The sequence below is a fragment of the Protopterus annectens genome, chromosome 14.part0 (genome assembly GCF_019279795.1).
Source record: "Protopterus annectens isolate FY-2018-M chromosome 14.part0, PAN1.0, whole genome shotgun sequence".
Taxonomy (NCBI): Eukaryota; Metazoa; Chordata; order Ceratodontiformes; family Protopteridae; genus Protopterus; species Protopterus annectens.
In genome coordinates this window covers 735273391-735291282 of record NC_056748.1, presented here as the reverse complement: position 1 = coordinate 735291282, position 17892 = coordinate 735273391, and the positions used below count along the sequence as shown (strand labels likewise).

At 38.4% G+C, this 17892-nt stretch overlaps 1 non-coding gene across 1 annotated transcript; it reads left to right on the top strand.

Annotated features, from left to right (window-relative positions):
• Positions 1–15399: 15399 nt before the first annotated feature.
• LOC122789505 lies at positions 15400–15502 on the top strand. The gene has a single exon (XR_006362825.1). It is a non-coding gene; the product is annotated as a U6 spliceosomal RNA (small nuclear RNA).
• Positions 15503–17892: the final 2390 nt, after the last annotated feature.

Below are 17892 nucleotides of genomic sequence, written 5' to 3'. Positions count from 1 at the left end.
ATAGAATGAGCAGAGAGACTGAGATGCCTGGAGGCCAAAGAGAATGAGAAGCTGAGACATCTAGAGGATATAAGCTGAGGAGAATGAGAGGCAGAGGCAACATGAGAAGGAGATGCTGACTTCACCAGGGTCATGCAGGTAATGGGGAAGGGAGTAATTAAACCCCAGAAGCCATAAAGATCAGTACATATCTTCCACAATTTACAGAGGGTGATAATTTTGACAGTTTTATTCATATGTCTGAAAGGGTATATAAACAGTAAAATGCTGACCAAGGACTCTGGGTACAGTTCCTGACCCCCTTACTCCATGGTAAAGCTCTAACTGTTATTTCGAAAGTCTGATACTGATTGCTTAAATTATAATACTGTTACAAATTGTGTGTTAGAGTGTTTTAAGTTAACACCTGAACTTTATAGGAAAATGTTTTGTGAGCACAGATGCAAGGCAGATGAAAGTGTGTATGAATATATTGCTGAACTACACTTATTTTCATAGGTGTGTGAGTGGATGTCAGGTCACCACTTCTGAAGGGATGGCAGACCTTTTGGTGAGGGAACAAGCTCCTAGCACTTTGCCTGAGAACATGAGAATCTGGTTAGTAGATAGGCAATGCAATACTACAAATGAGTCGGGGAAGAACAGAGACCTATACCTAGCAAGCAGGGCATCACTGCACAAGAAAGGGATATCCAGTGCTGCTTATGGGTCTACGGAAACCCATGTTGGGCAACCTAAACCACTTCCAGTAGCAGGGGAAGCCACTAGTCCAGGTACACATCCAGGACCAAGGGTTAAATGTTTTAAATGCAACCAGTGGGGCCATGTAGCATACAGATCTCCACAGAGGCAAGGTGGAGAACAAAAGGTGGGAGCACTGGTTAAGTGGGAATGACAGAATGCCAGCAGTATGTTGTCTGGAGACAACAAGGGTAGCAAACTACCACAAGAGGTCATATCCTATCTTAGTAAATGGGAAACAGGCCACTGCTAAGACAGACAAAGCCTCTGACTTAACCATTGTGAAGTCTGCAAAGGTTAAAGAGGAGCACTACTTGCTTCGGCAGTCTACTCCAGTCAGAGATTTAGGAGGGCCCCCATTTAAAATACCTTTGTCTAGGGTTCACCTTGACTGGGAGGGTGGAAAAGGAAGCCAGCAAGTAGGTGTGTTTGAGGATATCCCTGCAGATGTCCAGATAGGGAATGATTTTGATAATGCAGTACCTTGTGTGCATGCAGTGGTACACAATCAGGCTTGGAAACAAGCATGTGGGTCTAGTAGCCTTGAGGGGACCCAGACAGACTGCAGATATGAAGCCAGGACTGGTGTGGTGGTTACTTCAAGGCGGGAGCTACCCTACTGCAGTGAGACTGAAGGTGAGCCACAGTTGCTTGTGGGTACTGATGTTCCCTTGGACAGAGTGACTTTAAGGGCAGAGGTGAGTAGTAGTACCCAGACTGACAGTAAGGCACCACTGTCAGAGGATACCAGACTTCCTGTGGAAGGGGATCTGGGGAGAGTTAACAAGTGAGAGTTGAGACAGGCTTGGATCTCAGACCCTACATTACAAGGCCTGAGGGAGGTAGCCAGTGAGGCACCTGATTCTCAAGGAAAAGGGGAATCTGTATACTGGGACAAAGGGTTACTGTATACAGACTGGACCCCTGAGGGAGGACTAGAGGCTGAGCCAATACATCAGTTGGTAGTGCCCAGAACCTGCTGTCTGGCACTTCTAGCCATGGCCCATGACATTCCCTTTGCAGGTCTTATGGGTATAGAGCATACAAAGAGACATATTATGCAGAACTTTTATGGCCTGGGATTTCCAGGAATGTAACAGGGTACTGCAGGACCTGTGAGCAGTGCCAAAAGGCAGGCAAGGCAGAAGACAAGGTCAAAGCTCCTTTGATTCCTTTGCCTGTGATTGAGGAGCTGTTTCAGAGGGTAGCTATGGATATTGCAGAGCCTCTGAGTACCCCAAGTTCCACACAGAAGAAGTATATTCTAGTGGTATTAGATTATGCTACCAGATACCATGAAGCGGTGGCTCTGTCCTCCATTGAGGCCAAAAAGATGGCAAATGCTTTGTTAGAGATTTTCATTTCCCAAAAGAATTACTGACTGACAAAGGTGCCAAGTTCATGTCAGACCTGCTGGCTTGTCTATGGGAGTGCTGTGGAGTGAAGCACCTAAAGACCATGCCCTACCATCCCCAGACTAATGGTCTAGTTGACAGGTTAAACTCTACACTCAAGACCATGCTACAGGCATTTGTAGGCCAGTTTAAGAGGGAGTGGGACAAATATTTGCCCCATCTATTGTTTTCTTACAGAGATGTGCCAAAGGAATCCACAGGTTTTCCACCCTTTGAATTGCTGTATGGGCATAGGGTGAGGGGACCTCTAGATTTGATTCGAGATGAGTGGGAGAGTGAGTGTGAATCCCATAAGGAGTCTGTTGTGGCATATGGCCAAAACCTCAGGACAAGGCTCAGGGAGCTCATGGGCATGTAACAGGAGAACCTGGCAGAAGCACAACAGCAGAAAAAGGTCTGGTATGACAGGAATGCAGGTAATGGTTCTCATTCCTGTCAGACACAACAATCTACAGGCAGCTTGGAAGGGGCCCTTCAAAGTGGTGAGGAAGGTCAGTGATGTTAACTACATGGTAGAACTGCTAGACAGGAGGTAGGGGAACAAACTGTACCATGTGAACATGATGAAACCTTACCATGATCATGTTCCTACTTTTGTGGAGGCTCTCATGAAAAATCTGCACAAACAAAGACCTCCGAGGCAGAAACGCAAAGAAGCACCACATCCCAGCACAAACCATGAGACACATAGCTCACATAAACAGTGTGCCACTCAACCAAAGTCCATAAGGCAAAACAATTTACCCAATACACTAGTCATAGGTGATTCAGTAGTAAGGCACACTGATGTCCCACTCACTAGGTTGAATAAGGAGAAAGTTACAGTCAGCTGCCTGTCAGGAGCCAGGATCTGCCACATAATGCAAGCACACAGGTCATTCCACAACAGGTACAAATATGACTCGGTCATTCTCCATGTTGGTGTGAATGACCTGAGACGTACCTCCATGGACTAAATGAAAAGAGTCATAGAGGAGCTCTCGGGTCTTGTAGCCTAGGCAGGTATGACCCTAGCTCTGAGTAGCATCCTACCATCACCCAGAATGATACCACAGTATAAGCAGAAAATGGTTGACTTCAACAGCTGGGTAAGTTTCTAGTGTCATTCTAAGGGGATCGAGTATTTGTCTACCTGGGATGACATGATTGACAGACCTCAATGCTTCACCAGAGATGGCCTGCACCTGTCACCACAGGGATTCCGGATACTGGCCAAGGCTCTTGCCACCCCATAGTGCCTTTTTTAGGCAATGTCCTGAAGACAAAATTACCACCATAACAGCTACATGCAAATGAAATCTGAGGATTATGCTACTCAATGATAGAAGTCTAAATCTCAAAATGCACATGCTCAAAGCACTCCTTAAAATGGAGAACATCGACATCTGTGCAATGACCAAGACCCAGTTCAAGGCTCCAGAGAGCACCCCAGCACTACCAGGTTATAATTCATACCACACCTTTCGGCCCCTAAACCTGGACCGAAGCACTAAAGGCAGTGGTGTCTCCATATTTATAAAGGATATGCACACCTCTATTTATTTATTTATTTTACAGTTGTTAACTGGGAAAGTCTGACTGGATATTAGTCCATTTTCAGCAGAGGCCCGTGGAGAAAAGCTCCAAGAGATACAATTTTATAGTTAACAAATAATAGAGACAGTAGATTAAATGCTAGTAATAGTCAGGTTGCACAGATGTTAGCATAAGACAATCATATAAGACATAGTAGAGCAAAATGGAAGGCAGTACAATAGAAAACATTCATGAGATACATTTCTGTCCTCACTAGGGAGGATGGAAGTACAATTTGTGCAACAGTCTAGATATAAGGCATTACTACTTGTTTTGTATACAAGATAGGTCTGTAGCTAAGCTAGCCAAGGGTGAGACAGGAGCATAGTCTGTTATTCATAAAGTGAGTTTTAAATAGTTTTTTGAATTGGGTTGAGGAGTTGTTGCTTCTTATATGGGCAGGAAGGAAGTTCTAAATTTTAGAAATATAGTGGCTATAGATGGATTTTCCTACTGCTAGACTAGTAGCCCAACATAACACATCAAAGATACTTCAGGTACAACTAACACTGGGTAAAACTACTATCCAGGTTGTAACCTGCTATAGATCTCCCACCATGTCCAAGACTCCCACTCCACATTCCTAAACACACTGGAAAATATTAGGGTACAACCCAATACCCTTATACTGGGAGACTTTAACTACTCCTCCATTAACTGGGAAAATTACTCATGTACCAACACACTTACTCAACGTTTTCTGGAATTCATTAATTCCAATGCCCTGGACCAACTCATTCTTACCCCCACCAGGGGCAGAAACATCCTTGACATGGTCATTACTAACATGGGCAACTGTTGCGCTACACCAGTAATCAACTCCTCCCTGGTCAGATCTGACCGCAAGCTAATTGCCATGGATGTCCACATCCCCCCTCACCCCCCCCCCCCCAAGGAAACCACCATAAAAAAAACTTCTCCAAAGCCAATTTTGGGCTTCTAAAAACAGAGGTGGCTAACTTCACAACACCCATGCAAATGGAAAATAGGTGCATGACTGTTGAATCATACACCAATGCACTGTATAAGCACACACACAAGTGCATGGAACAGGCCATACCAAACAGAACCAAGATGCTCTCCTCAAAAAAAAAGCAAGCCAATCTGGTGGTCCCCCACCATAAACAAAGTCTACAACAGAAGGAAAAAACTGTTGCAGAAAAGGGTGAATTCTCAAGACAGGAAAAACTCCCTTGTTAGCCTCAGCAAAAATCTGAGATCCATCATCAAATACTCTAAAGCAAACTACAAAAACAAAATTGCTGCAAATTCTAAAGACAACCACAAGAAATTCTATAGTTATGTCAAGAATCTACATGGCAATACTCAGATGTGCTCTGAGTTATAGCACAATGGCAATACATATACAGTACCAACTGATATTGCCAACATATCGGCCGACAGGTTCAGTGTGAACTTTACCCCGCTTTCACTCCCTAAATGGCCTGTCGCAATACCTGAGGGATGCCATGCCCCTATTATCACAGCTATACAGGTAAAAACCACACTGTCCAAAGCCAAGAATACAGCTTCCATGGGACTTGATAATATCCCTGGCTGTGTTCTACATAAATTACAAAGTGAACTGGCACCAAACCTGAGTACCCTGTTCAATGACAGCCTCATTTCAGGCTTTGTTTAAGGGAAATTGCACTTTACTGTATGTGTATTTGTCATCCTCCTAGTGTGTACATCCCCCACTGTTGCCAGTGGTGAGGATTGAGGCTCTTTATTTACTGGGCCAGTGGTGGGGTGTCACAACAGCATAACTTATCAGCTGACTGCAAACTGAAAAAATTCCCATGGCACGGGGCATCATTGCATACAATCTCAAATGTGCAAATGTTTTTCGTTCACAAATTATGTTAAAAAAGTCATTCATTATAGCAATGATCAATGATAATATATGGGACAAGAGAAACAGCAAACAAAGAACAAGCATTTTCAGAATAACTGAAATAAAAGTCTTAGTAAAAGTTGAAGGAAATGACAACAAACACAAAATTATCTAAATGAAATTAAAGAACTAGTAAAAATTTATTTTGATTATTTATTTACATTTGTTTACTGGGAAATTCCAAATGGACACAAGTCCTTTTTCAGTGGAGGCCCAGGGAGAAAAGCTCCACAGAACAATAAATGAGCAGCAGAGTACATGAAGAACAATTGAATATACATACAATAGCAAATAATACATACTGCAGCAAACATTGGCTATACATACAGTATGAAACATAGTAATGAACAGATATATCAATTTCTAGCTAAAGGCTAGGAATAAAGGTAGGATGTATATACAGATAGTACTAAGCTCAAACAGATACTGTTCTAAACTCATATACCTAAATCTTATATACACGTATTGCACTAAACTCAAGCAGATGTAAAGCAAAAGCTCCACATGATGGTGGAACAAGCTAGAAGGGGTAATGGAATGGAAGGGGAAGATAGCAGAGTAAGAGAGGAGAGTGAGTGAGTAGTATATGTGGTAGTGACAGGAAGTAAGTTGTAAGTCAGTTGGATATATATATAGAGAGTTGAGATGAAGTGAGGTAGCTAAGCATGTTATAACAGGTCTGAGAGATTGAGTGAGGAGGGAAGGGGAGGGTAAATGGTGAGCCAGAGCCTGCAGAGGAAGGAATGCAATGATCAGACAGTGTGAGGCACGGTGTCTAGGGGAGGGGAGAGGAAGGGGAGGTAAAAGGAGGGTTACTAATCGGGATTGGTGCATGGGCATAACCAGAGACTTTTTAAGTGAGTTTTTAGTGCAGTCTTGAAGTGATTGCAAGAAGGTAATGTGGTTATGGGGGGGATTGTTCCATAACCTGGATATGACGCAGGAGAATAGTGCTTCTCCTGCTGAGTTCTTGGGTTTGGTCACTAGTAGTAGATTTTTGCTGCTAGAGCGTAGAGGTCTAGTAAGGCTGTAGAGCTGGAGAAGGTTTTGAAGGGATGGGACTTTAAGAGGATGGTTTACTAACATATGGGCAAGGGAGAGTTGATTCAGGTGAAGAAGTTGAGGGAGTTCAAGCCAGTCTAGTTCCCTAAGTGCAATACAGTGGCGGCTGCGATAAGCTGCACCAGTGACAAACTTAGCAAAAGGAAAGTGAGCTGAGAATTATATAATGACCTAACTGGTGTTGGGCCAGTGAAAGTAAAAAAAAAGTACACGTATCATGTGAGGCATAGATATTGTTATGGTTTGGGATAACTGCTTGTATTACTACAGAAACAAGTATATGTAAAGCATTGCATCAGATGCTATTTCAACAACATAATATTTAAAAGTACAATGTATTACTATAATGTAAGACAAATGAAATGAGCAGGTTTTAGTGGTTTATTTCAAAGAAGTTTTATACTGGTGCCTAGAAGTTGCACAGACCATTATGGAAAAGCCTGGACAATTATATATTGGCAAGTGTTTCCTAGGTACTGTTCACTTATTAAACTTTTATTCCTAAACAAAAGTCAATAATCACAACAATCTACAAATAATACAGATTCCATAAGCACAATATTAACCTTCATAATATTTAAAATATAAAACCAAGAAGAATCTGGGGTTCCATTCATATCATTCAAGTTTTACTTTTAAATAAAGAAAAATGGAAAGTAGTGTTCCATCAATTCTTGTTTTGCTAAAATTTGTGTGTGTGTTTTACAATGACATAATTGACCAGCTAAGTGAATGAAGTTTGTACTTTTCTTCCACTGTTCTGCAGTCCTGGAAGTATTATATTTAGGAAACTCTCCGTACTGAAAAAAAATCCTGTAAAAGAAATTAAAATAACAGGGTTACACTAAAAGTATCTGCATTTCTTAAGTATTATACAATGTTTACCTACATTCAGTCCAGTCAACATTAACATTAATTCAGTTTTAAAAAGTCTTAACTTGGAAACCATTAAAAATTACTAAAAATTATTTTTTGCAAGTGGCAAGCCCCACTGCACTGAATCACTTACATCCCCATAATTCTATGGACCAACTCCATGTCACACTACAGTGAAGAAAAATGGGAAAAAAATGAAAAAAACTGAACTTGTATCACTGGCTCACAATATGAAACACGTTGTAGTCAAATGAACCACCACATTCATTTTTTGGTTTTATATATTTATTTATTTTCCAACAGAGCATAAAGAAGCAGTTAGCAATATTTGCAATATACTACATTTTTTGATAAAAAGACAGATGTTGGAATACTCTTCAGCAAAGCACTGTTAAGACTTATATAAATTAATAGGTTAGAATTAGGCTACCTGTAAAAAACACAATTATCTTATTGGAGAATCAAACTCTGCATCTTGTGTTTGAAGGTAAACACCTTAACCATTATGCAAGCAGCCAGCCCCTTATAACCAGAGGTCAGAATCAAATCCTGTAGCTTGTAACTGTGAAGTTAAAACCTTAAACATATGCCACCCCCCAATATAAGAATTGACTGTAATAATTTTCATGAAATCTCAATATCAGATGTCACTGCATAGCTGCAATTGTTATCCTAGATAATCCACAAAAACAAAAGAACTCTGGAACGGTGCTGTTATGTATCCAAAAATTTTAATAAAACTCTGCCATAAAAAACATACAAACTTCTGAGAGGTGGCTTCTCAATCGTTGTTCTCTGGTTGAGGTATCAGCACCAAGCATTTGTTTTTCGGATTATCCTAGATAATACAACTAGTATACAACAAATCAAAGTGCATCCATTCTGCATGCAAAACAGTGAAATAAGTTCCTTGCTATGAACAAAGATGCAACAGCTTACAGTAGTAAATGAACACATTTTGTAATTTAGTTCAAAAACTGCAGAGCACATAAAAATACCACATATGAAAGAAAGACATGTTTGTATACTTTATCCACCCTTCTTCATCTAGGAAACTATAGCAAACAAATAGCAAGGTATTCTGTAGGCTGAGATAATGAATCTGTAGTTCAGTAATCCTTAGATTTGCAAAACTACAAATGACAGTGAAACAGCAATACACTGCTATTTTAAAATTAAATGTCTGCTTGTAGCAGTAATAATAATAATTATTACTATTACTGCATCATGTATGTATCTAGACAAAATACATCAGTGCATGCATGCATATAGTAACAGCTTCAGCTTTTATCATTATGCATGACTGCACTAATATGACCTTCTAAATTCCAAACTGACATGTTTTGTTTTTTGCTTGTTTACCATTACATGCCACTTCTCAATGTCATCTGATAAAGAAGATGCATTATAAAATGTCCTTACCCATGAATGCACTGTTGCATGATTGCAATTGAAATGCAACAGAATGGGCCATTTTATACATTTTATGCCACAAAGACTTGGTCATTGAAGAAGATAAATATTCCCCCAGGGAGTCTACACTAGGGGTACTACATTTTAGAAAAATCTTGGCTATACACTTGCATCCAGACAGCACACTGGAAGGGAAAAATTGTGTTAATGAAATAGCCATACTTTGCATATATTCATTAGATTCTGGAGGATAAATAGCCCCCAGGTTAAGAAACCATGTATACTCCCATTTGTTAAGCACATTTTTTAGTGTTTTGTCAATACCCTTCCATGTACTAAATCTCTTCATATAAGTTTAAATAGATACATGTTAAATTGCAGCATAATCGTAACTCTTATATTTCCTATCACAAAAAATCTGGACAACACCTTAAATAATGGGGGGACAAAGACTCAAAATAGATACAATTTTTAAATATTGTTCTTGTAAATGTAAAATGTTGTTAGAATAACAGGTTTTGCGTTAGTCGAAGGACATGAAATCTGAAACTGAAATGTATGTCATTCTTTAGTGACATCAATTATCTGTAGTTTGCCAGAAAAACATATTTTTTAAGAGGAGCAGACCAGAAAATATGAGGCAAAAAATCAATATATTCTAAGCAAATCTGGACCATTGAGTGGTATGAGCATAATAAAATATTGCAATCTAGTGGGAGCCACAGTTTCAACAATAAAAAGAAAAGAAAGATTATTGTTGAAATTTACTATGGTTCTTACTCGATTTGAATTAATGTATTTACTATATGTTTTTGGTGTTTTATATTAATTCAGTTTTATATACCCCACCAGTAGAAATTGATAGCATCTTTGTATTTTCTTTTTTATTGTTGAAATCCACTGTGGTTCACACTGGATGGTAATATTTTATCATGCAGCAGTTTAACATGCATAGATACATTTTGTAAACCTTCTTTCACAGTGTAGATCTTTACTAGTTTATTCTGAATGTTTTTTCAAGTCAAATGACTTGTTGAATGTGATGTGTAAAGTTGGTCTTTCCTTTTTATTATCAGATTAAGCACTGAAAAAGTCAGTTTGGGATGAAGCTGTGGCCTGCAGGAGCGTTATGCAGTCCAGATAAAGTTGACTGTAATTTTTCAGCAGGTGTTGGATATTTTTTTTTTGTTTTGGAGTATCAAGGACCAATTTCATCTGCACAGCTGTCCTGGAATGTAGTTACATATATATAGATACAGAAACCATACCTCTCAAACATGGAAATATCAAAACTCTGTACAAAGGCCCATGAAAAATAGGTATAAATCGGTATGCCGGTTTGCATAACATTTGCATACATAATTATGTAACCCTACCCAGTCCAATGGAATTGTGAGATATCAACTTTCAAATGCAAACTGAAAAACAGACAGCCAAAATATGGCCCCAGTCACGATATTAACCTAATCTTTAATTTACAGAGCTATAAGCTTAAGTATACCATTCTAGTAACTCAGTACTGCATAGCAGTTTGTCAGATCAAATTTATCAAGGCTACTTTTGAGGTATTCTTCAACATAATTTAATCAGGGACAGGTTATTCCATGCAGACTTGCACTGTTTTTATGATCTGATATCACCTAGCAATGAACAGGGGTAGCAACTGACTGTCAAGGGATATGACCTGTAGAGCTACACGAGGTTGAGTATAGTCTTTAGATGACCAGTTGTATCAGAAGCTCAATAAAAGAAGAAAAAGTCAGTGGGTCAGCTGTTTTTACTGCATTATTACCAGATTTATATTACACCTGCGGCACACATGGACAGAAATTACAATGTTATCATGGAATTTGGCATTGTGGTCCTCAAGACTCCTTTACTATATATTTGTTCATGGTAACCAGCTGTTGCCAAGTTGTAGTTTACTGTTCAAGGCACTTTGATCCACAGTTCATACATAAATATATAACTTGAATTTCTCATAGATTAGCTATTTGTCAAACTGTTATTTTGCTTTATTGTTCTGTACTTCTGCTTTAACAGTCCATATTTACATATAGATCCTGAATTATAAAACTGCAACAGAATTGCACAATGCTGCGAATTATTGGGAATTTCACTTGACAATCATGGGTAGAGTTCTAAACTAACTAACAATCTTTAGTGCATGCAGCACCATGTTTTTTTGAATTTTAAAGATCATTTCAGAACAGTGAATTTACTTAAAGAAATAACCTTTCAGTGTACTAGCTCTTCCTCAGGCATCATACAAACCGAAAAGGTTGCAATTGCCAGACTTTTTCCTCAAGAACAACTGTCATATTGGTCAGTTTTCCCGCTCATTATGTTGGCCTTTTAACTGGCAGCTTTTTTCATCAATAAGCTTGTTGTTAAGCTTGATAGACTTGGATGAAGGCATTCTTATTGTTGCTTTCATATGCTTTATCATTGAGCCATGATCTTTGTACAGATTTGATAGCTTTGTAGGAGAGAACTCCTGAGAAATAACATGCTTCAAACATTGTCATTTTTCTGCTAGTATAAAATAAGCTTTGTGTAAAGAAGTTTGTAAAATTTCTGAATTCCTACATCAGTATCTTCCTGGTTCAGCATGGTATTACATTGGAATTGATTTACTCCATTTACATGTTCTTTGCAGCAGTCTGCAGTGAATGATGTAGCAAATAGTTGGAACTGTGGTTCAAGTGCAATGAAACTTCTGAACCTTGTATCAGCGTGATTATACAAGTCTGAAGCTGTCAGTATGCTGTTTGAGTGTTGGCTTTAGTGTTTCATAAGGACGTCAGAGTAGGAAAATGTACCAGTGTGCCAGCATTCAACTGCCTAATCTACAAAGTAGGCTCCACTTTTGAATGCTTAACACTGTCCTACATCTGTGTTTTGAACTCTGACGTTTTACGTCCACTGCATTCGGACATTTGACACAGTACATTAAACAGAGCAAAGTAGCAGATAAAGTAGAATGAGCAAGTTGAAGAACATCTGCATTTTTCATTTTCATGAAAGGATTAAACTGCTAAGAGCAAAAAATGTTTCAGTACAATCTCTTAATTGAGACTTACCCCATTTTTGTTATTCAGACTTGCTAGAAAGGCAATGAACTGTCTATGATTCAGCATTCATGCACATGTAAAACTTAAGTGTTGGCAACTACATCCTTTGCTTCCCTCACTTGTAGGCTTACTACACAAGCTTCCTTAAGCAAAATATGGTACATGTGTTAAACTGTGCAGTCTCAATATACAAGTAAGTTTTGTTTTTGGTAATCAAGTCTCACTGAATTTCTAAATGTGGATGTACCAATGTCTGCAGCCAGAAGCGTAGGTTTCCTCTACAGTGGAGCAGGCTTCTCAGTGCAAACTTTCAGTACTTGAAATATGTCATGTTCCTTTGTGGTGCCTTTCCCTGATATCAAATGTGGCAGTTCTTTAGTTATATTCAACTGACTGCCCATGCCATGGTGCAGTGTCTTTTCACATTTGTGCACTGGTCAAGTGCTGATAAGTGCGCCTCAAACTCTGTTCTAAATCAATTTTTTTTTTGTTTTTTGTTTTTTTTTTTTTTTTTTTTACAAGCTTACACCTTCAAACTGTGTTTCTTACTGGGACATAAATTTTAACTGGCTTCAAGAGTACTCTTTTACAAAAAAATCCTTCTATAAACATTTTTGATGCTTTTAATATAATTTCACTGATCTGAAAACCAATTCCAAAGAATCTACTTTTTTTTAAAAATTACAGAAAAAAAAAATTGTCTTGCAAAAGCATCTGTGAGGTGCAAAACTGTTTCTCTTCTAATTTTTCACTTAATCCATTGTAGTTCTCACAGTTGATAGTGCCTTTACACATTCATTTATATATTTCAGTCTGTTAACCTAGATAGAGCACTGGCCACAATGGGCCATTTTTGGATTCTGCCCAGGAGCCAAAAAGCCAAAAAAAAGCCAAAATACACACACACACACACACACACACACACACACACACACACACACACACACACCGCTAAGCTAGTAATTCAAAATATAAACACACACAAGAACCGCTAACCTAGTAATTAAAATATAAACGCTTTTGGAAGCTGGTGCTTACATCTTGTGGAAGCTCAGTACATCAACTATAAATGCTTGCAGAACTACTCGTAATTCAAATATAAACGCACATAAACACACAAGAACCACTAAGCTAGTACTTCAAAGATAAATGCTTGTGGAAGCTGGTGCTTACATCTCGTGGAAACCCAGTCAGTACAGAATCATATCATCAACTATAAATGCTTGTGGAACTGCTCGTGGAGTGGAAGCTGGTGCTTAAATTAGATAAACGCTTGTGGAGGAGGACTGCTTAAACTACTAAAATTGCTCTTGTGTTGTCCTTACCTGGAGCAATGGCTGGCCAGAAAGTACATTGAATCCTTGAGCTGCACATTCAACCAATTCCAACAGGCTGGCAGGCTGTTCATGGAGCTGACGTCATCATGCATGCCTCTGCACGTGATGACACCAGCCCAAAAAAAAAAGGTGAAAAAAAATTTAAAAAAAAAAAAAGCCGGGGTGCTCGGGAATCGTGGCACCCCATTATTTGGACCTCAAAACCAGTAAAAAACAAGAAATTCGGTACGGTTGAGAGGTATGACAGAAACATTTGACAGCTATGAATTTAGTCAGAATGTGTTTTAGTCGACATCTATTTAGTTAAAATTTGGTCAACTAAGTAGATGGTCAGCAGCCATGTGAGAGTACACAATTCTTGGAATTGGGAATTATGTTCTTTCGCCAATATTCTACAATCTAGGATTTAGTATATATAATTAACAAGGGCTGTGAGGGACAAGCCTAGTTTTTTCATGTTTTTCTAAGTTTTAATTTTGCATGTTATTACTCGACACATGCATAGTAGTATGTAGACATTTGCATTATTACAGTTTTGTGGTTGACTATCAGTTATACTCAGTATATATGGATCTACTGAAGTAAGTCTAAACACTATGACACTAAAACACTGACTACAACATGTTGGGAAAAAAAAAAGAACACACTAATAATACACATGCTCCAAGGCCCAACCACAGACCATGAAAAAGAAATATACTGATTTTTGCAGCGTGGCCCTCACAGCTACTGTTAATTATATATACTGAGTCTGAGATCACACAATCCTTTGGGAAAGGGCATATTCCCCAATCCCAGGAATTAGTGATCCTTGCACAACTGCCACCCAAAGTGTGTTGACAAAACAAACATCAGTATTTGAGAGTTTCACTTATTATAGGTGCTGTAATCTATCTATCTATATATATATATATATATATATATATATATATATATATTTATATATGGTTCCCCTTCAGAAGGTCGAACGGCTGAAATCTCAAAATGCATATGGCCGAAGCCATATGCTCGAATTTCATAAGCTCGACCTTCTGAAAGGGAAAGGAAAAAAAAAAGCAAGAAAGCACAAAACAGTGTTTCTGCAGGGGTGGCAAGCCCCCCTACATCCCCCACCCCCACTACTTATTTATTCAAACTCCAAGATCGCACTACAGTGCAGAAAGGGAAATCTCCCGTTCTGCGCTGTATGCCAATCCCCATTCAGAAGGCCAAGCTTCTGAGATTACGAACATATGGTCTCGACCATATGCATTTCGAGATTTCAGTCATTTGACCTTCTGAAGGGGAACCATATATATATATATATATATATATATATATATATATATATATATATATATATATCATCAGCCCCCTTTTTTCCCATTTTTCTACATGGGGTCGGGGTATCGTGTTAACTGTCACCAACTCTCGATTCAGTGCCACACTCCTGCCTTATTCAACACTCATACCTGACTGTCGCAGAGCTTCTTTCACACAATCCATCCACCTCTTTGCTGGATGTCCTCACTTCCTCTTATGTTCTTCCTGTCTGTTCCAAATCTTCCTCACCAGATTGTCATATGTATATATGTACTTGTGTCTGTGTAATGTCATGGTTTTGTTTGAGTCCACATTTCTTGGATTGCAACAATTTAGCAATTGCTGCAAGTCATTACCAAACTACTGTTCGTAGAACATTAATAGTGTTAAGTGGCAATTTTGCCTTCACTTACTATTGAGAGTCAGTGTGGTGTTAGGTTCTGCCAAAATTGTCAGACAGTAGGGCAATGGCATTTTCCCATATTCCTTACTGTAGAGCAGCCTAGCAGTTGGTATATTTAATGCTGTATGGGTGTGAGGGTGCAGGTGCCTTGCCCCCTTGAAGAACCCAATTTTATTTATGTGTTTATTTGGTGCATTCTGTGACTTTCCTGGAACCAACTCAGTTCATTGTTTAGAGTTCAAAGTTTTCATTTTTCATCATCGATGAAATGATATAGGTATAGAACCAGAGCTTATAACTGGACTTGTATTAGCAACACATATACTACAATTGGAACAATACAGAGAAGATTAGCATGTCCTGTGCACAAGGATGATACACAAATTCATGAAGCATTCCATATTTTAGAGGGATCCCTGGTGGTCTAGTTATTAGGATTTGGGACTCTCAACACTAGGGCCTGGTTTGGATTTCTGTTCAGGGTGGGAAAATGGATTCTGGAGGAGGGTTGTCATAATGGTTAATGTGTTATCCTCACAGACAAAAGATACAGGGTTTGATTCTCACCTGGGACTTTATGGCTATGCTTAAAAAGGGGCCCCTGTGGTCATTAGCCTACAGCTAACCTATGAACCTATAGATTTTACATATAGATGTGTGTGTGTGTGTGTGTGTGTGTGTGTGTGTGTGTGTGTGTGTGTGTGTGTGTGTGTGTGTATGTATGTATATGTATATATATATATATATATATATATATATATATATATATATATATATATATATTCTAAAAACCGAAGAAAGTGGAAGTTGCGTAGTCAGTGTATAAGCCTAACCATGAATCGTTCGTTATCCAAATGTATAAAGAATATTGTTCCAGCTGATACCTTTTACAAACCAAAAACATGTGAAAATTAAAAGTCTTAGGGTTTGTGTTGTACATGTACTTTATACATATAATTTAGAGTAGAAATCCAGATCCACATTCGGTTCAGAAAGCTTTATTTCTTCATAATAAATAAATACTTCTTGCTGGCTGATGAACACTGAGGTTCAAATCATAATTTGTATTCATGTATGTGATTTTATAGATACTTTTAGATACTGTAAAATCAAAGTCATTCAACTGTGTATGTCTCATATTAGTGTTTTTTCATTGGTTGGGGGTGGGCCTGTTAACCAATACTGGCGTTGGCCTAGAGGGCATAGTCTCTATGGAACAGGTATATTGGTCTCTATCTTGTTGGATAAAGAGTGTTCATAATTGTCCTAGTAAGGGGGAGGCTTGCTTATCCCCTTAGCTGATGCCCATAGCCAGTAGAACAAATGGGGAACTGGCACAGAAGAGGTCCAAAAACACCCCAACAGAGATTGCAATGGCAAGCACCTACTCACTAGACAGCAAACACATAACCAACATAGTGAGAAACAACTGGATAATTCTAATAGACAACCCCACAATCAATGAAGCAATCCCCAATAGACCAAAATTCAACATCAGAAGAAATAAAAACATCAGGGACTATGTGGAAATAATGAGGAAGAGTACTCCCGAGGAACGTGAGCTATGCAAAGGGACTTACAGCTGCAGCCCCCCTAATTGTTCATACTGCCATCTTATGAGAAACAAGTCTGAGTTCCACTGCTCAAACACCAGAAAAGTCTACCACAGCAATGACTTGAGCAACTGCAACACCAAAGGTTTGGTATACAGAGCAGAATGTACCAAATGCCCTGCTTTTTATATTGAAAAAACAGTTAACAAACTGAAAACATGCACTGCCAGGCATCTGACTGACATCAAACAAAGAAACCATCTTAACGCCCTGGTCAAACATCACATCAATAACGCTAGCCATGATAGCTTCAAATTTCATTTTATCACTAAAGAGGTTAACCGTCCCACCCCCACCCATTGAAAAAACACTAATACGAGACATACACAGTTGGATGGCTTTGATTTTACAGTATCCCACTTTCGTTGGTTTTTAGAATTCTATGAGGACACAGTGATAATACACTGTATCCTTGATGGTGGAAGTTATTACCTACCAAGAGTACTTCAGGCATATGTCAAACTTCAAACTTAATATATATATATATATATATATATATATATATATATATATATATGTATATATATATATATGTATATATATATATATATATACATATATATACACACACACACACACACACACACACACACACACACACACACACACACACATATTTATATATCACCAGTACAGAAAATGATTCACACTATGAGGAAACAGTGACACCCTCTTAAGATTTAAATAACACAGCAATTTTATTAGACCAACATATGAACACTAAAAACCACACAGCATTTTCGTTCTACTACAAGGACTTCATCAGATGCTGGCCTAGCCCAATTTTCTACTTTTATAACCAATTAATTAATGACATAATTTCCTCCAAAGCCATCAATAAAAACGAATAACATCTCCATGAAAATTTAACACGTGGTCAAAATCTTCTCGATAAACATTCATCATCAAATACTTAACACTATTCCTAAAAAATCCTAAGTATTTAATAAACCAGGACCAATACACAATTAAAAATAATATATATATATATATATATATATATATGTATGCAAATTGTGAAACAGAGTAAAATTTCAGTTTAGTGAGACACTAAGCAATTATTTTTATAAGGTTTATGCGGGAAATAGCTATAGTGGCACTTCTGGAAATGTCCTACTTAGAAGGCGCTGTCTTAGTGCAGGAGAACAGCAGCAACAAGAAATCGGATCCTGAGGAGTGACTTA